General features: G+C 46.8%; 1 protein-coding gene across 2 annotated transcripts in view; it reads right to left on the bottom strand.

Annotated features, from left to right (window-relative positions):
* The window catches only part of LOC115503955 (NADPH--cytochrome P450 reductase), a 63,590-nt gene extending 42,969 nt beyond the window's left edge, over positions 1–20,621 (bottom strand). Inside the window, exon 1 of one of the 2 annotated variants that reach the window (XM_030300536.1) lies at positions 20,571–20,621. The gene's annotated coding sequence lies outside the window, so the exon portion shown is untranslated. Of the gene's footprint in view, positions 1–1,913; positions 1,918–20,570 lie in introns of those variants that run through there. The other variant, XM_030300537.1, reaches the window with a different exon arrangement.
* Positions 20,622–20,881: the final 260 nt, after the last annotated feature.

The following is a 20,881-nucleotide window of genomic DNA, read 5'->3' as shown; positions in this document are numbered from 1 at the left end:
CATGGATGTGCAGACCAGACGGGCCTTCTCAATGATGGAAATCATTCCCAGGAAATAAGACCCCTCTGGTATAAAGCGGGAAAGGTGTGTGTGGGGAGGTGCTGGCCCAGGGTCATGACCACACACCAACCCAAGGATCACAGCTTGGGGACACACAAGTTCCACCGCTTAGCCCTCCACTTGCTGTGAGGCACTCATTACCTGCTGCTCCTCTGTCCCCTGAGCCCTTCCCGGTGGGAGACTGTCAAGGCAGGGCAGTGGGTGACATGGAAAGGAAGAAGCCGGGTCCTGGGGAAGCACATTTCAATAATCATTTACACTACTTATGCCTGGAAACAGGTATGTTTAAACTCCTTACGTCATGACAACATCACACACACACGAATCTCAAAACCTCTCTGAGCCTCAGTTTCTTCCTTTATAAAATGGGGCTGTTACTACCTACCTCACAGGGGCTGTTGGTGGAATCATACAAGACCAAGGTGTGTGCAAGGCAAATAGTGAAGAAAAGAACCTCTGCTGTTTGCTTCTGTGCCTCAAACTATGAGAATACTTGTAGATAAATGGTGGAATACGTCAGCTCTACCCCCTGGAAGCCAGTCTGGGTGACTTCTAGAAGCTCCTGTATTTCCTTAAGAGTTTAGAGAAACAGGATCTGGAGAAACCCAAAAAGCTCTGGAGAAAGCCAACCTTTCTTTACTGAAGGGAAAGTAAGGTTTGGGTTCTGAGGTCTAGAACTCCCAGAATCCGTCCAATTCTGGCTTTCATCTACCAGGACTTGCCCAGAGATCTGCCTCCAGCTGAATTGGACCTGGAGGGACCAGCTCCCTTCCCTCAACCATTGCCACCCACCCCCACCCCACAGCCCACAGGAGCAGGGTGAGTTCGCACGCATCGTCTTTCAACAGTCCTTGATCAACTCACCTTGACTTCCAACAGGAAAGCCTTAGATATGTCTAAGCCTAGTCACTTGATACAGTACAAATCCTTCTAGCTAAAGGGGCGGGGGGCAGGGAGTGAACAACGGCTACTGTGAAGGGGACAGAAGACAACGCCTGGCAAAGGGCGGGCACAGAAGAGAGCCCAGAAGGTCTAAAGTCCCTCTAAAAGGGACTGTAGCAGCCCCTCCGGCCTCATAGGTTAGGATTCTGAAATCCTGCCAAGCCTGTGTCTACCATCAGTAGACGAGGCTAGTCTTTTGCAAACCTCAGTCTCTGTGAATTCCCACTAGCCAGAATGGAAAAGTGATGGCACCTTTAGCCCACTTCACGTGTTTTCTGGCATGAAAGGTAGCCTCTACTTGTTCAGACCATTTCAGCAGGAACACAGAAGAAAACAAAAACCTACCTACCTTTTACATATTCCTCCACAGCGATAGTACTATATTAAATTTTCAAATTGTCCCCATTCCAGTAGCCCCTAAGGAAAGGGAGTAACTACTTACTTCTATGTCATCTATTGACCCTGGAATTCCCCTAGATTTTAGGCACAGCAAAGGAAATCAAATACTTTCCGAAAGTAGTATTTGAGGAGCACCTGGGTGGCTTAGTCGGTTAAGCGTCCGACTTCGGCTCAGGTCACGATCTCACAGTTCGTGAGTTTGAGCCCCGCATCCGGCTCTGTGCTGACAGCTTAGAGCCTGGAGCCTATTTCCGACTCTGTGTCTCCCTCCTCTGCTCCTCCCCTGCTCATGCTCTGTCTCTCTCTCCTTCAAAAATAAATAAGAACACTAAAAAATTTTTTTTTCTTTTTTTTTTAATTTTTTTTTTTCAACGTTTATTTATTTTTGGGACAGAGAGAGACAGAGCATGAACGGGGGAGGGGCAGAGAGAGAGGGAGACACAGAATCGGAAACAGGCTCCAGGCTCTGAGCCATCAGCCCAGAGCCCGACGTGGGGCTCGAACTCACGGACCGCGAGATCGTGACCTGGCTGAAGTCGGACGCTTAACCGACTGCGCCACCCAGGCGCCCCTAAAAAATTTTTTTTCAAAAGTAGTATTTGAGCTTCAACTAAAATATGACTGGGGCAAACAGCCCCAGTTTTTTTCCTTGATTTCTCTCTAGTCCACTGGATTATAAAATAGTATTAGTAGCAAAGCAGACAGAGGGTCATAGTGAAAAGGGTCGAGTTCAAAAAATCACATTTGGGTATTGGCTTTACCATAATCTTAGCAAATCACTTCTCCTCGTCGAGGTTTAGCCAATGAGATGGACTATCAATCCTTGTCTGGCTTTGGTACAAATGATGCATGTGAAAGCATTCTGTGAAGTGTCACAGAAACACTGAGGGCGATGGTCAAAGGTAAGACTGCCTTGAGGTGAAACACTACACTCATACTAGACAGTGGCTCTTTCACATCCGTCAAGTGCTCAACACCATGCCAGCTGGACAAGGGAAGACAAACTAAGTCAGGGAATGTTCTCTGCCCTTCTGCTGAAAAGAGACAAGTGGCAGTGACTTCCTTGCCAAAATGAATGGCACAGGAGGCCAGTGCCAGTTCACAGTTGGGTGAGGCTGGTGTGAGCCGAAGTGGCTAGGGAGGGCTTCCTGACGAAGGAGGCACAAAATGAGAAAGGTCGGGGGACGAGTATCCAGAAGGGTCTGAAGGGCAAGTGGGGGGAGCGGGGGTGTCGCAGCTTTAGAAAAAAATAAAAGCCAGTTCAAAATTGCTTCTGCCACCAAATAGTTCCAGGACGCTGGACAAATCTCAACTCCCTTGGCCACTTTTTCTAAAATGGAGAGTCATCACCATGGAGAACTCTACCAGGGCTATGGGCAAGTCACAGGGGGGAAACTGCACAGGGCACATGGCAGACGCTCAAAGAACGTTGGGTTACTGGCCCTCCCATTCCTATTCTTTGGGGCAAAGCAGAGTGAAAATCAGCAGTGTCACCAAGCACCCACATCTTGGTTTCTAAAGACCATTCTCCAATAAAAAGAACCAGGGCTCCTTAAAGAAAGAGCTGGTTCTGGGGTGCCTGGGTGGCTCAGTCGGTTAAGGGTCCAACTTTGGCTCAGGTCATGATATCACCGTTCATGAGTTTGAGCCCCGCATCAGGCTCTGTGCTGGCAGCTCAGAGCCTGGAGCCTGCTTCGGATTCTGTGTCTCCCTCTCTCTCTGTCCTTTCCCCACTCATACTGTCTCTTTCTGCCTCTCAAAAAATGAATAAATGCTAAAAAAAAAAAAAAATTTTTTTTTTTAAAAGAAAGAGCTGGTTCCAAGGCTGGAGCATGGAAAACAAAAAAACAAGCATGGAACATCAGCATAGTGCCAGAAATTAAGGAAAAGCTCAAGAAAACATGAGGCTATCGAAAGAACGAGAAGACCTCCCAAAGGAGGTCCCAAACGGCTAAAGCTAGAACAATTTAAGCACCCAAATAAATAATATTATTGGATCAGGGAGGTGTAATTCATCTCTAAGGTTATTTTTTTTTTTTATTATGGCAAAATACATGTAAAATTTGCCATCTTAAATTTGCAGTACAGTGGAATTAAGTACATGCAAAATATTGTGCAACCATCACCTTTATCTAGTTATGGAAGGTTTTCATCACCCCAAAGGAAACACTGTGTCCAGGAAGCAATCAATCCCCATTGCCCAGCCCCTGGCAACCTCTCCTCTACATTCCGTCTCTGTCAATTTGCTTATTATGAACATCTCGAACATCTCGCATAAAGGGAACCACACATTCAGCAGTCCTTTGTGACTGGCTTCTTTCATTTGGCTGAATGTGTTCAAGGTTCATTCATGTTGTAGCAGGTGTCAGCCACTCATTCCTGTTTATGGCCGCATAATATTCCATCATATGGATCTACTACACTTTACTTATACATTCACTAGGTGATAAAATCTGAGCTGTTTTCGCTTTTTGGCTATCGTAAATAATGCTGCTATATTCATGTCCAAGTACAGTTTGAGTGCCTGTTCTCAATTCTCAGGGTATATAAGTATAAGCGGAATTGCTGGGTCATGTGGTAATGCTATGCTTCACGCCCTGAGGAACGGCCAGACTGTTTTCCACAATGAACGCACCACTTTACGTTCCCATCAGCAGCACACGAGGGGTCCGATTTCTCCATGTTCCCACCAACATCAGTGATTTGCTCGTTCTGATTTTGTTGTTAACAGCCATGCTGGTGGAGTGTGAAGTGGTAGCTCCTGGCGCTTTAGATCTGCATTTCCCTAACGACGAATGATGTTGAGAATCTTTTCATGTGCTTGTGGTCATCTGTGAATCTTCTTGGGAAGAATATTCAGGTCCTTCGCTCATTTTTCAATCGGGTTGTTTTCACATTGTTGTTGAGTTATGAGTGTTCTTTACATATGCTAGATACTTGACCTTTATCAGATACAGAATCTGCAAATACTTCTCCCCATTATGTGAGTTGTCTTTTCACTTTCTTGATAGCATTGACGCGCCAAAGTTTTTACTTTTTTTTTTTTTTTTTACTTTTTTTTTTTTTTTTTCAACGTTTATTTATTTTTGGGACAGAGAGAGACAGAGCATGAACGGGGGAGGGGCAGAGAGAGAGGGAGACACAGAATCGGAAACAGGCTCCAGGCTCCGAGCCATCAGCCCAGAGCCCGACGCGGGGCTCGAACTCACGGACCGCGAGATCGTGACCTGGCTGAAGTCGGACGCTTAACCGACTGCGCCACCCAGGCGCCCCTAAAGTTTTTACTTTTTATGAAGCCCATGTCTTAGCTCAAGCCGCTGTAACAAATATCCTAGAGGAGGCAGTTAAACAAGAAACCTTTATTTTTCACAGTTCTGGAGACTGGGAAGTCCAGATCAAGGCATCAGCAGATCCAGTGTCTGGTGAGAGCCTGCCGTCCGGTTGGTTGACAGCTGCTTTCTTGCAGCCTCATAAGGCGAAGAGGAAACAAGCCCTCCTGTCACTTCTTATAAGGGCACTAATCCCATTCACTAGGGTTCCACCCTCATGAACTAATTCCCTCCCCAAAGCCCCACCTAATTCCATCACATTAGGGATGACGATTTCAACATATGCCGATTAGGGGCACAGAAACACTCAGTTCATAACAGCCCAATTTATGTGCTTTTTCTTTTGTTGCTTATGATTCTGACATCCTAAGAAACTACTGCCAAGTCCAAGGTTGTTAAGATTTACCTCTATGGGGCGCCTGGGTGGCTCAGTCGGTTAAGCATCGGACTTCGGCTCAGGTCACGATCTCACGGTTCATGGGTTCGAGCCCCATATCAGGCTCTGCGCTGGCAGCTCAGAGCCTGGGGCCTGCTTCGAGTTCTGTGTCTCCCTCTCTCTCTCTGCCCCTCCCCTACTCATGTTCCGTCCCTCTCTCTCTCTCTCTCTCTCTCAAAAATAAACAAACATTAAAAATTAAAAAAAAAAAAAAAAAGATTTACCTCTATGTTTTTTCCTGGGCATTTTACAGTTTTATCTTGGCCATGTGTGTAGGTCTTTGATCCACCATGAGTTGGTTTTTGTATATGGTGTAAAGTAAGGTAAGGGGTCCAGCTTTATTCCTTCTGCATGTGGATATCCAGTTGTCCCAGCACCATTTGTTGGAAAGACTTTCCCCCTATTGAATGGCCTTGGTACCCTTGTCAAAAATCGACTGACCACATACACATGAATTAAGTTCTAGATTTCAATTCTATTGCATTGACCTATAGGTCTGTCCTTATAATGGCACCACACTGCCTTAATGACTATAGCTTTGTGGTGAGTTTTAAAATCAGGAGGTAGGAATCCTCCCACTTTGTTCTTCATTTTCAAGACGGTTTGGCTATTTGAAGTTCTCTGCAATGCCACAGGAATTTTAGGATCAGCTTTTCCATTTCTGCATAAAAAGCCACTGGGATTTTGACAGAGCGCACTGAACCTGTGTGCTGTTTTGGGGGTGATGCTACGTTAACAATATGAAGACTTCCAGTCCATGAACACAAAGTGTCTTCCCACTGTCTTCATTTTCTTCCAGCAACATTCTGTAGTTTCCAGTGGAAAACCCTTCCACCTCCTTGTTTAAATTCATCTCTAGTTTATTCTTTTTGATGCTGTTGTAAATGGGAGTTGTTTTCTCAATTTCTTCTTTGGATTGTTAACAGCTAGAGGAGTACTGGGTTTTTAACAGTAGAATAAATAAATATCCATGAGTCTATCCTGATATAAATAATCCAATAGTCAAATAAACAAATAAATAAACGGACGCAGCTCCTCCTCACAGAATTCCAACTAATAAATGTAGGAGGGAAGAGGGAAACAGAAAATCAACATCAGATCCACAGTAAGTACTACTACAGATAAGACCTACCACTGGATGTGCTAAAATTAGTGGGCAAAAGTCCCTGGAGAAGCAGGATTTGCACAGTCTCAAAGTTACCACTCCCCAGATACTCATCAACTACAAAGGGTAAAGTAGAAACTTTACGGAGAAGCCCTGCAGACACGAACCCAACCAGGAGATCAAGGCACAGGTCACTGGTAATGAACCCCTTTCAACAGCGTACTCAGAAGGGCACACACCACCTTGTGGTATTCTTGCCTCCCTCCCTCCAAGCGTGAGAAACCACTGGTCAAACCTAAAGTGGGGTGTGTTCTAGAAGATAATGGACTGGTACTCTCTCAAAATAGTGAGGTTAGAACAGGTGAAGGGACTGTCCCAGATGGGAAGGGGTGAAGGAGACATGACAACTAAGTGCCAGGCAGGATGTCAGACAGGATCCTAGAACAGAGGGAGGACTTTGGTGGAAAAACTGATCGATTTCAAATAAGGGATGTTGTGTAGTCCGGGGCTGGCAAATCACGGTCAAGCACTGGCCCCGCTGGCTGACTCCTTTTGAAAATCAGGTTTCATGGCACAATAACAGACACTCAGATCAATGGAACAGAATAGAGAACCCAGAAATGGACCCACAAACATATGGCCAACTAATCTTTGACAAAGCAGGAAAGAATATCCAATGGAAGAAAGACAGTCTCTTCAGCAACTGGTGCTGGGAAAACTGGACAGCGACATGCAGAAGAATGAACCTGGACCACTTTCTTACACCAGACACAAAAATAAACTCAAAATGGATGAAAGACCTCAATGTAAGACAAGAAGCCATCAAAATCCTTAAGGAGAAAGCAGGCAAAACCCTCTTTGATCTTGGCCACAGCAACTTCTTACTCAACACGTCTCTGGAGGCAAGGGAAACAAAAGCAAAAATGAACTACTGAGACCTTGTCAAAATAAAAAGCTTCTGCACAGCGAAGGAAACAATCAGCAAAACTAAAAGGCAACCAACAGAATGGGAGAAGATATTTGCAAATAACATATCAGATAAAGGGTTAGTATCCAAAATCTATAAAGAACTTCTCAAACTCAACACCCAAAAAACACATAATTCAGTGAAGAAATGGGCAAAAGACATGAGTAGACACTTCTCCAAAGAAGACATCCAGATGCCCAACCGACCCATGAAAAAAATGCTCCACATCACTCATCATCAGGGAAATACAAATCAAAACCACAACGAGATACCACCTCACACTTGTCAGAATGGCTAACATGAACAACTCAGGCAACAACAGATGTTGGCGAGGATGTGGAGAAAGAGGGTGTCTTTTGCATTGTTGGTGGGAATGCAAGCTGGTGCAGCCACGCTGGAAAACAGCATGGAGGTTCCTCAAAAAACTAAAAATAGAACTACACTATGACCCAACAATTGCACTACTAGGCATTTATCCACAGCATACAGGTGTGCTGTTTCAGGACACAGGCACCCCCATGTTTATGGCAGCACTATCAACAATAGCCAAAGTATGGAAAGAGTCCAAATGTCCATCGATGGATTAATGGATAAAGAAGATGTGGTCTATATATACAATGGAGTATTACTCAGGGATCAAAAAGAATGAAATCTTGCCATTTGCACCTACGTGGATGAAACTGGAGGGTATTATGCTAAGTGAAATTAGTCAGAAAGACAAAAATCGTATGACTTCACTCATGAGGACTTTAAGAGGCAAAACAGATGAACATAAGGGAAGGGAAACAAAAATAATATAAAAACAGGGAGGGGGACAAAACAGAAGAGACTCATAAATATGGAGAACAAACTGAGGGTTACTGGAGGGGTTGTGGGAGGGGGGATGGGCTAAATGGGGAAGGGACACTAAGAAATCTACTCCTGAAATCACTGTTGCACTGTATGCTAATTTGGATGTAAATTAAAAAAAATAAAAGACATAAAAATAAATTAATTTAAAAAAAAAAAGAAAGAAAATCAAGTGTCATTCGAACACAGTCATGCTCATTCATACCCAGATGACCTACTACAGCTTGCTAAAACACCAGAGTCGGGGAGTTGTGATGGAGACCTTACAACCCACAAAGCCTAAAGTATTTCCTTTCTGGCCCCAAACTTTCAGGAAAAGTTTGCCAGCCTTCCGTTAACAGTTAATGATACTGTACCAATGTTAATTTCTTATTCTTGGTAACTGTATTATAATTTCATAAGATGTTAGCGTCAGGGGAAGGTGGGTGAGAAATAAAAGGAATCTTGTTTTGTACTGTTTTTGTAACTTTTCGATGAGTCCAAAATTGGTGGGAAATAAAAACTGTAAAAGAAATAATCCAGTGGCATCCTTATTCCAAGGTCTTCCCATCAGCTTCCCAACATCTTACACACTGTTTGCTGCCTCTTTTTGCTTCACTGTTCTCCCTACTAAGAATGTTCTTCCCTTTCTGTCTGCGGCTATCAAAGCTGTGTCTTCAAGGATGAACTCAAGCGCCACTTCCTCCATAAAATCTGCCCTCCTTCCTACCCATGCTCAGTGACGCCATGAAGCCGCACCTTGTAAGAGAGTTCCTTACTTCCACATCTACGTCTCCTACCTGGTCATGAACAACTTAGGGTCAAGAATTATGGCTTATTCATCTCTGTAGTCCTCCAGCCAAGTGCTGAATCAATGTCTGATGACCTGGATTCCTCATAAACCCCAAGAGACAAGGGCTGGTGCCCTTGGGTCTCAAAAAACAAATCGTCAGAATTGCAGGAGAGAGAAAGGCCCGTGGAGTCCTACTGAGTGCCAAGTGCAGGGCCCGCGCGCTAAGCAGGAGGCAGGCAATGGGAACTCGCACTGACTCAACACCTACTATGTGCCAAACACAAGGTCGGGCACTTCATAAGAGCTCTTCCTTTAAATTCTTATGATAAACCTGTTTCACCCATTTTACAGACACAGATTCAAAGACCCAAGGGCCGAGCAAATTACTGGCGGTCCCACAGCCAGCAATCCAGAGGGACAGTGAAGGGCCTGAGACCTTCTCTGTCACTGCTTGTTACAACCCTTGCTATGCTACCCACAGACAAGAACCACGTTCTCCTAGAGACTAGGAAAACAAAGTCCTTTGGGGCCGTGCTGTCACTTGGGGTACCAGGTTGCATGAGAGGCTCCTGAGGCTGACGGTTTCATGCTCCCTCTGACAGATGCTTCCAGGAGAGCTGCCGCGTACTTGGCCACAGCAAGCTGCGGGGACACACCTGGGTTATGAATGCCACTGCTTCACTGCATCTGCAGCGGCTTCCTGCTAGAGAAGATGTGCACCACATCACACAGCGCACCTGGACGAGGGAAATGAGGACATTTCTCCAGGCCACCCTACTAGGAAAAGATGTCCTCCTCTGACACCGACATACCCCCAGGCGGCTTAACGCCTAACGTTATGCAATGTCTAGTGGAAGCAAGCTAGGCGACCACTAGGTTCTTGGTCTCCATAAGGGGACTCAGTAGTTCAAGCAGCTTTTTCCTTGTGACTCCACGACCTCGCCATATAAATTCCATGTTGCTGTGGTGGGGAGAAGACTGTGCGAGGGGTCAGCCCCAGCTCTTAAATGCTTCCGGCTGGAAGTGACACACATCACCGGCTCTCAAGGGGGCTAAGAAACGTGGGGAAGCACAGAAATACACAGCGAGCAGTGAATGTGTGTGCCGCAGGTGTACGGAACCTGCTAGAGGGCACGGGCGGCCAGTGGCAGAGCCAGAGGGAGTCCAGCTACTCAAGGACTCATGGCCTCTTAATTTTAAAATGGAGCTCTCGGGGCGCCTGGGTGGCTCGGCTGGTTAAGCATCCGACTCTTGATTTCAGCTCAGGTCACGATCTTGCAGTTCGTGGGTTCGAACCCTGCGCTGGGCTCTGCGCTTACATCACAGAGCCTGCTTGGGCTTCTGTCTCTCCCTCTCTCTCTCTCTCAAAATAAATAAATATACTTTAAAAAATGGAGATCTAATTCACATATCATAAAATGCATCGTTTCAAAGTATGCAACTCAGTGGTTTTCGGAATATTCACCCACTGTGCGGTCACCACTGCTGCTTAATTCACAAGCATTTCCATCACCCCCAAAAGAAGTCTTCTACCCATGAGTAGTCACTCCCCATTCCTGATTTGTCTTCCCCCCCTTTCTCTGGACATCAGGGAACTCTGGACAAACTTAAAGAGCCTCTAGCAGTCACACACACCATCCTTAATCCTGGGTCCCCCCACTGCCATCATTTTGTTTTCCTCATCTATTTATTTTTTTTCCTAAACAAATACTGATTGCAAAAATTAACATGTATTAAGCATCTGTAAGATGACATTCTATTATTTTATTTCATCCTTACAATAATATCCCTCTGAGGCACAGGAGCAGTAGTTACCACACAGGCTAAAGTACCTCGTTCAAAGGCAGGGAAAGGATAAGTGGTAGGACCAGGATTCAAACCCAGACCACTGGCATCACAGCCACCCTCTCCATTTATTTGCCTTTCAAAACCTTCTCAGAGCAGGGCAGAGTTATTGGTGCTTCCATCAATGCTTCACTGAATGAGAGTTCATTGTGCAGTTAACATCCTGGCTGTACTGACAGGTGAAAGCATTGCTCAAAACTCAACCATCCCTGGAGACACACAGAGGCTGGTGTCTGGCTGGAGCTACCTCGCATCTCTGTGCCCCCAGTGCTCAGGAGGCCTGGCATAACGTGAGGCTCAGAATACGCTGCTACACGACTGAAGCAACAAAATCTCCTGGGCCAGACTCGCCACTCCACACCCGATGGCCGGGCCTGCTGGCCCTTCAGCCAGGAGCACTGGAACGGAATCAGGACTGCTTTCTGACAAATCTCAGCTCTGCCCATGGTCACTCAGGGGGCATGAAGCCAAGCCAGGCCTTTCAACTTCCACAGCAGCGTGGCAGGACACTGCACGTGGGAGGTGCCAAGCCCCTCAGGGCCTCCACTTTGGCCTGCCTGCCTCCTGCTTCTGGCAAAGGGACTCTCCACGCTCACTGTCCTGGATTCTACTGCTTTCCCCATGATGCCGAGCCTTCTCTTGCTCCCACCCCCCAAAGATCCTGCCCTTGCAGGAGTATAACAGAGACTGAAGTTCTCTGCCTTTACCCAAGCAGGTCCCAGGAAGGGCTCCCTGTGGGCCATGCTCCTCTGTTCTATGGAACGCTCCCTCTGCCCAGGCCTGAGCCGCCTTCATCCCGTCGGTCGTGTCCACACATGGGCGCAGTCCCAGCACCTCTAACAGGGCCTGGTACTCACAAGTGCTCTACCAACACCTGCTGGATACAGAACCCGCTCCGCTGCCTTATTCAGTGAGCCTCAGATGAAGGCCCAGGGAAAGGGCTTCTTGTATTAAACTGGCCCACTTCCTTTTTTCAGTAATGCTTGCTGTTCGTTCCCAACCTTCTCTGGCTTGCCTTCTAGGAAGTGCTGAGCTGAGTGTTTTTGTGCTTAACCCAATAGCTTCCCTTGACCGCCTTTTGGTGCAATTACCTGCCTCCCAGTGTACTTCTCTCAATGACTAGACTCTTGGCTTTTAGTTGTCTCCTTGGTTTGGGGTTTGGCTGAGGAGAGGATTGGCCTTGGAACTCAACTAACTTAAAACCCAGCTGAGACATGAAAGAACATGGGCCTTGTAGGCAGACAGACCGTGGTTCAGATACGCCACCTACACACGGTGGAACCCTAGGCACTCTTGTCCCTCAGCCTCAGTCCCCTCACTGACCATCCTCACGGTGTTAGGATGATTACATGAGATATAAAATACCCAGCACAGGACCTGACATGCAACAGATACTCAAAGGTTACACCATACTGGATCTTAGCCAAAAGGCCGAGAAGCAATCAAAGGTTACACTAGAACCCTCTTTTCACTTCAGAATTTTTTAAATAAACACATTTATTCATGTTTTTGACATGCAGATCAAATCCAGAAATATCTAGGAAGACCTAGAATATTACAGGGAAGGTACCCAAGTTCCTTCTCTTTTTCAATTATAAAATGATTAATTATTAAAAAAAATTTTTTTTTAATGTTTATTTCTGAGACAGAGAGAGACAGAGCATGCGTGGGGTAGGGGCAGAGAGAGAGGGAGACACAGAATCCGAAGCAGGCTCCAGGCTCTGAGCTGTCAGCACAAAGCCCAACGCAGGGCCCAAACTCGCAAACCGCAAGATCACGACTTGAGCTGAAGTCGGTCACTCAACCGACTGAGCCACCCAGGCGCCCCTAAAATGATTAATCATTGAATTACTGAATAAACGACTGATTGCAGGAGGAACTTGAAACATTTAAATCTTCATACCTAGATGGGAAACTAAAATCCTCCAAAAGGTTCATATTGCATCTTAGAATAATCTCAAAAAATACAGATCAGACCCAACATTGGCATCTGGGCTCAATCAAAATGTAGGAGGAAGCTTAGCAGGAAAATAGGGAGAAAGGGGCCATAATCATTCATTCACCCATTCATTCCTCTTCAGTTGGTATTCAGCAAGAGTGCCTGCCTTACATGGCACTGTACCACGCACTGGCTGACTCTCATGCCAATGATGGGGAGGTTCCCTGTTCTTACTGAATTCACGTTCTAGTCCAACCACACTGCCATTAGGGAGAGAGAGAGAAGTAGGCTCTCCTTTTATTACAAGCCACTTCCATATCCTTTACAGGGGTAAAAGGAAAAAAAAAGAGGAAAAAGGAAAAAACACCAAACAATTATATTATATCAGTGAGAGCGACTATGAGTTTTTGAGCAAAGGGGGGGTGATAAAAGGGGGGCTTGGAGGGAGTGCCTGGGTGGCTCAGTCAGTTAAGCATCCGACTCTTGATTTCGGCTCCCGTCGTGATCTCACGGTTCTCGAGATCGAGCCCTGTGTCGGGCTCTGTAGTGAGAGTGCGAGCCTGCTTGGGGGGCTCTCCCTTTCTCTCTGCCCAGCTTGCACACATGCACTTTCTCTCTCTCAAAATAAACAAACAAATAAACAAACAAACAATTTCAAAAAAAAAAAAAAAAAGCAGGGCTTGGAGATCAACCAGCATGGATAGATCTTGAGAAGTGCTAGGGAGGAGTGGGAAGGAATTATGGATTCAGGGGGGCCAATTAGGGGCGACTGCAGCAGGAAATGAAGGAGTTGCGATAAGACCACAGCAGGGGAGAGAGAGTCAAAGACTAAAAACAGACAGGACTGCATGGTGGTGGAAACCGAGAATGAAGAGGAAGGCAGAGGTCAACCTGTCTTTTGCCTTTAGAGCTTCAGGGACCAGGAACTGGGTGAGGTCACTAACAGGGAGAGAGACCTTGCTGGTGGGGTTTCAGGCAGGTGGAGCGAGCTTTTCCATCTCTGTTGCCATGCTACACGACCTTTTAGAGTTTGCAAATCACCTTACATAAAGGACGGCGCTCAACCTATCCACATGACACTGTGTGGTTTCTTAAACAATCACAAAGGTTCTGAAACCCTTAACTGAAACCAACGATGCTCTTCACAAGACTACAAATCCCAGCCAGGAAACCTGCTGATGTTTGGAATGAGTCCCAACCCAAACCCCACCCACAGAAGCAGCTGAGCCCAATTGGCTAACACATTCCATCCCTGTTTGCAGTGTTGAAAACCGACCCCAAGTGACCTACAGATACAGTCAATGCCTCTGGATTCAGGGGTGAGCATAAGTTCATGTGTTCCAACACCGCCCTCAAACCTTTGTACAGACCCAGCCTACCCAATGCAGTAAAGAGGTATGCCAGTGAGGATCAAAGTATCACAAGGTCACAGTGCTGTTACGTGAGCACCAAAGGAACAGATCATACAGAAGGGAGGCAGGGGGTGGGAGGGCACCGGAAAAGGCACTGAAGATTAAATGAGGGGAGATTAAAAAAAAATGACTAAACATAGTTCATAAATTTCACCTAGAAGCAAATTATGTAAATCCCACATCAGAGGGCACCTCAGAGCCTGGAGCCTGCTTTGGATTCTGTGTCTCCCTCTCTCTCTGACCCTCCCCTGATCATTCTCTCTCTCTCTCTCCCTCTCTCTCTCTCTCTCTCTCTCTCTCTCTCTCAAAAACACATAAAGATGAAAGAATCCAATTCCCTGAGAAACAGTCCATGGCTGATGATACCACCATTTGGCCCATCATTATATTCTAGTTTAGCCTTGAAACAGATTAGTTTCGGGGCGCCTGGGTGGCTCAGTCGGTTAAGCGGCCGACTTCGGCTCAGGTCATGATCTCACGGTCCGTGAGTTCAAGCCCCGCGTCGGGCTCTGTGCTGACAGCTCAGAGCCTGGAGCCTGTTTCAGATTCTGTGTCTCCCTCTGTCTCTGACCCTCCCCCGTTCATGCTCTGTCTCTCTCTGTCTCAAAAATAAATAAACGTTAAAAAAAAAAAAAAAGAAACTGATTAGTTTCTGGGAGGTGCGTGCCCAGTCCTCTGAGCCATGTGCAGGTGCTGTGCAAAGATCAGAATCCCTCCCCCTCCAGCACCCCAATCAAAGGAGATTTCCCCCCTCCACAGTCACCTTTTTACAAGTGAAAGAAAGCCCCCGCATCAGCAGTTTTCTCCACAAGACACCCACAAGGACCAGGTCCCCAAGATGCTTTGTTCACAATATACTCCAGTGTCAACCGAGTGGCCACACCAACCAGCATCAGGCCTAACAGGCTGATGAATTTGGTGCCAGTGGACCCGACCCACAGGAGCCACCAGCCTTCTAAGAGCCACAATCTGCCTCATGGGACTCCTCCACCACCTTCACACACACACACACACCCTGACAGGTACACGACTAATGTGAACACCTCACCCGGGGAGGGGGTTGGGAAAGGAATAACGCTTTCAGGATGTAAAAGACTAAAACAGTAGGGTACAGATTTAAGCGGAGTAAGATTCCCAAATGAGCAATTCACCCAGAAGGGAGGATATTGGCAGTGAGAGGGTCTGAAAACCCACTACAAGAATACGCTGCTCTGTCCTAGTCACATCATCCACCTAGTTCAAAGCCTTCCCATCACTTAGCATGGATCACAAGACCCCTTCAGATAAGCCCCAGATTGCTTCCAAGCCTCAGGCAACCTCTACCCTACACCTCCTGGGGGAAGTGTGCCTTTGTGGGTTCAGTGAAATCCCACCTACCCTCCAAGACCCAAATTAAATGTCACCTCTTCTGTGGAGCCTTGCATGACCCCTATATAAAAGCAGCTCACCCTGAGTGTTCCCCAGCACATGCTGGGCTCAGCACCGAGAATAAGCATCTCACACGCTCTATCTCCAGAACGAACTCAACACATTCTGCCGTAATTGCTTGCTTTATGTTTGCTCTCCTCCCTGACAGAATTCTCAAGCGCCTGCACCAGGCTCTAAACAGACTCTTAGAACCTGAGGGCCAAATACGTGTTTTTTAAGCATCATTCCACAGGGATGGAAACACTGACAAGAATGGGGAGAATTAACCGCTGGAAAATAAACACCTTTTGAACTGTTCCAGGAGGCAGGTGGAGTGTGGATTCTTTCTCCCACTTCATGGCTGAACCAAATAAGGCTTGGAGCAAGCCAACACCTGTATAAGCTGGTATGCTACCTCTGACCCAGGAGCTTCTCCCACCTGCCAGGGGAGTCTAAATCTCTATCGAATGCCAGACAACAGAACTACACAGAAAAAGAAGCTTTGTTCTGTAGCCTATATGATGATGATGATAATAATGGACAGGCATTGTCTCTCTATATATAAGATACTCATTTCATTTATGTTTCTTACACTATAACATACAGTGAGACGTATTAAAACATACTGAGGGGCACCTGGCTGGCTCAGTAGAAAGGACAAGTAACTCTTGATCTCAACGGGTGTGAGTTTCAGCCACGTCAGGGGTAGAATTTACTTAAAAAAAAAAAAAATATATATATATATATATATATATTTTTTTTTTTTTTAATTAAAAAAGAAAAGACAGACATACTTACTGGTGTTTTGGTATTGGAAGTGGGGAGGAACAATCATATTATTGAACAACTACATGGATTATGTGATTTCCCTTCCACCCAAAAAAAAAAAAAAAAAAATCCTGTACAGTCAGAAAATGAGATAACACAGCACAAAAGGAGAGCGAAGGTTCTGGAGGCAGAGGGGCCCTGGTGAGGCCTCAGCTTCACCCTCAGCCTTGAGCAAATGACTGCATCTCTGAGATGGCCTCCCCCGCTGTGAGGTGGTCACGAAAACACTAGCCTTTTGGGGTCATCGGAAGAACTTAAAAATACACACACACGCACACAATATTGGGTGTGTGCATACATAATACAAACTTAACACAGAGTCTGGCACAAATTCTCCTGAAATAAAAACACTCTTTGCCATTAGCATTGCATTGTCATGACTGACCTGAGAATCCTGAATTTAAAAATGCTGAGTCTCTGGAGCATAATAAGGTACTGTTTTTGGAGGGGAGTTTAATACCAATTGACATTTAAAGTCACACCATTTCACGGGGCGCCTGGGTGGCGCAGTCGGTTAAGCGTCCGACTTCAGCCAAGTCACGATCTCGCAGTCCGTGAGTTCGAGCCCCGCGTCAGGCTCTGGGCTGATGGCTCGGAGCCTGGAGCCTGTTTCCGATTCTGTGTCTCCCTCTCTCTCTGACCCTCCCCCGTTCATGCTCTGTCTCTCTCTGTCCCAAAAATAAATAAACGTTGAAAAAAAAAATTAAAAAAAATAAAAATAAAAATAAAAAAATAAAGTCACACCATTTCTATAAACACACACACACACACTCCTTTGTATTATTTTTCTCGATAAAGAAAATGTCGCAGTGGAAGGCTATGAAGGACATTCACAGTCTATATTGCATATTTCTGTAATAGTCTTTTTTTAAATAAAAAAAGCACTTCCTTTTTTGGTAAGCAGAAAAAATACATTTTTTATAAAAACTCATTTCTCCATTTCACTTTTTTTCTGATTTTCATTTTTAAGTGAATCTGCTATGTAATAAAAAGTTAAATCCCAAATTAGGTATCATTTGATAAACCATTATGTTGTTTGCCCCCCATAAGAGGTCAGACTCATGAGGGGTTTGTGTGTTTTGTCATAGCCAAACCTTCGATACCTAAGTAGTGCCTGGTATATGGTATTCAGTATCTGTTAAATAATACATTTAAAAGCTCATAAACATTGTTCCAGCTCTTCTAATTCTAAGAATTCATACTACAAAAATATTTGCCCAATGGCACAAAGATAAAGAACAAAGGCTGCCGCAGAATTCACAATAGCAAAAAGTTGCAAAAAATACATTTTTTCCCAATAATTCTGGTTACTGGAATATTCTGTCATTTTAAAAAAGACTGAGGTAGATCTTTACAAAGTGGATAGAGACATCATGGTAAGGAATAAAAAGCAAGCCTCAAAACAGTATGACTGTTTAACAGTATGACTTTGTATTTAAAATTTAAAATAATAAGGGGTTCCTGAGTGGCTCAGTCGGTTAAGTGTGTGACTTGGGCTCAGGTCATGATCTCACAGCTTGTGAGTTCGAGCCCCGTGTCAGGCTCTGTGCTGACAGTTCAGAGCCTGGAGCCTGCTTCGGATTCTGTGTCCCTCCCTCTCTCTGCCCCTCCCCCACTTGTGTTCTCTCTTTCTCTCAAAAATAAACAATCATTTAAAAAATTTTTAAATAGTAAAAATAAATAGTAAAGATTTCTGTCGTTTTAAGTAAAACAAAGTTAGATAATAAGTGTCTTTATATGTGAAGGAAAATATCTGGAGAACACGTATTATACCACCAGTGGTGATTTTTTTGTCTCAGTGTAAGGCTATGAGGGATGTTCACTGGATACACTGTATATTTCTATAATTTTAATAATGAGCACTTAATAGTTTTGTAAACAGAAAAAAATACATTTTTATAAAAACAGTCATTTCTCCATCTCATTTTTTTCTGATTTTAATTTTTTTTTTAAGTTTATTTATTTATTTTGAGAGAAAGAGAGTGCAAGCATGAGCAGGGAAGGGGCAGAGGGGGAGGGGGTGGGAGAGAGAGAATCCTAAGCAGTCTCTGCGCTTGGGCTCAAACCCACAAACCGCAAGATCATGACCTTGAGCCAAAATCCAGTCAGATGCATAACCAACTGAGCCACCCAGGCACCCCTCTGATTTTAATTTTCAAATGAATCCGACATAGAAATTAAATCCCAAAGCATTAAATTGAGGGCCCACAGGCCCGATGTGGTTTGCCAAAAGGCACACGGTGCTAGTGCCATAGCTGGAAGGCACGTTCCGTGACCCCCAGCCCTGTGCTTTGCTCCTTCCTAAGGCACAAGGAAGCAGAGATGTTGCAGGGGCAGCTGGGATCTCTGGAACCACGGAAGGTCATACAGCTACAGAAGCTTCCATCAGGGGGAAAATTTTTTGTTTAAAAGCTAAACTCTTCTTAACCTGAAACGCTCCATAGGTTTAGCAAATAAATGTTCTAGATTTGCCAAGCAGTCCCGATTCCAAATACTCTCCTGAGCACAGGTGGACTTCTGTAACTCAGATCCTGACTTTCAAGGGGTTAAGGAAGAACCAACTCAGAGACACTGGCAGGTCCCAAAATGTTAGGTTTGTCAGGCAACCAACCAAACCCATGGCCTTTCACAAACTCATACCACCCAGAAGTATTCACCTGCCTTACTCACGTCGGCTTCAGTCAATGCTCTTCCCAGGTGCTGAGGCACATCCTTGGGGTTCTCTCTGTCTCAAACCTACTTGCTGTTTTCCCCCAAGTGCTAGACACAAAGAATCTGGGACAGTTAAGACCCCTCTGCAGTTTTCAACACCCCAACACAACTGAAGGCTAATATTCCATTCTCTGAAATGCAGCCCGGTTTTTTGGACACTCGAGACAATGATGAAGCTATCTGCCCGATGAAACAGTTTCTCATCTCAGCTGGTACACAAACCAGGAGAAACGCAAGGACTGTCCATTCTCTCAAAAAAGAAAAGAAGACCTCTGCAGAGGGCCACCGAGAAAAGAACGCGTTCCCTTCTGGGTTCACTGCTCTACCAACTAGGACTCACAACCACCCAAAGGGGAGCCATCGGCATAGGCAGAACTTGCGAGGAGTTGGAGCCAATGTCTCCTCCCCAAACGAGAGGGCCCGAGGAGTAACAGCGCAGTAAGGACACTGGATCCCAGAGGGTTGGTTAACTGATCTGCTCACACGGAAGGTCACCGTTCTCAGTGGCACCCTCCAAGCCTTTTTTGATGCTCAGAACCTCAACCCTGTGTGGGTGGCAGACGGGGCTGTATCAGTAGCTGCACTCCCGAGGAGGCAACAAAGGCTCCAAGAAGTTAAGGGTCCTGCCAAGGTGCCAAGATTCAAATCCAGAACTGCCCACTCCAGCCCCATCTCCCTGGATGCTAGAGCTCTAGAATCCCAGCTCAGCCAAATTCAGAGGAAAGGCTGTGTTTTGTGGGTCTGAGAGAAGGGGCGGCCACCTTCACTGAAAGGGACCCAAACTCTTCCGTACTGGTCATCAGCTTACACAATGGGCTTGAGAAATGTAAGCAAAATGTCGAGGTCAAGTTCCCTGCAGCCCCCTCATCTCCCAGGAGACCTTGACCTCTTACCCAATTCCTCCCACGAGCTAAGGGGGTCACGACTAACTAGCAGACCCCGGCAACGATGTGTCGCAGCGGCCGCCAAGGCACCTGCCCTGGAGGGGGCATTGCCCCCCAGGGATGCCCTTGCCCGCACCCCGTGCGATTCTCAGTAAAGGAAGGGCTGGCAGGCTCCCCTGAGCCCTCGACTGAGTCCACCTGATGCTGTAGGGTCGGATTCGGGTTCCAGTCGCATTCACAGAGCATCTCCTACGTGAGTTACCGCAATAACTTGGCCTTCTCCTGAGGCCCATTGTACAGATGGGGAAACTGAGCCTCAGAGGGGAAAAGCGGCTTGGCCGAGGGTGGCGGAGCGGAGATTGCAGCTCAAGCCCTCTGACACCGAGGCTCGGCCCTCGGCGGAAGGGCCCGTCGGGCGCCCTCGGCCGTGAAAACCACGACCCTCAAGCCTCCGCGAGAGGTCAGCGCGAGGGGAAAGGCCGCCCCTGGAAGAGCCAGGGTGGGAGCCGCGCTTTCCCTGAGAGCGCCAGTTGAGACACGCAGCGACCCGGCCCGAGAGCCCGCCCCAGCGCCGAGGGCTCGGGCAGCTGAAGCGGCCGAAAGCGGTCGGGCCCAGGAGCGCCGACACCCAGAGCCCCGGCGCCCTGACCTCTCAACCCCACACCCACGAAAGCACGCACTCACCGCGGGCGGCCCGGCAACACTGTGGCCACCTGAGCAGGACGCAGGCCCGCACCACTGAGGCGCTACCACAGCCCGCGCCGGCCGCGGGGGTGGAGGCGTGACCTTCGGGACTCCGCCCCGCCCCACCGAGCCGCGCGCGCGCTGTCAGAGCCGGGCTCCTCCGCCCACGCCCCCCCCCCCGCAAATCCGAGCTGTTGGTACGGTCCGGCCCGGCCGCGCCCCCTTAGCGGTCCCGCCCCGCCGCCGGGCCATAGAGCCTGGCGCGGGGCTCTCCTGACGGCGGGCGTCTCAGTGCTCGTTACGCTACCGGT

Source organism: Lynx canadensis, chromosome E3, assembly GCF_007474595.2.
Source record: "Lynx canadensis isolate LIC74 chromosome E3, mLynCan4.pri.v2, whole genome shotgun sequence".
Lineage (NCBI taxonomy): Eukaryota > Metazoa > Chordata > Mammalia > Carnivora > Felidae > Lynx > Lynx canadensis.
The sequence above is the reverse complement of the archived record's forward strand: the minus strand, read 5'-3'. Positions and strand labels throughout refer to the sequence as shown.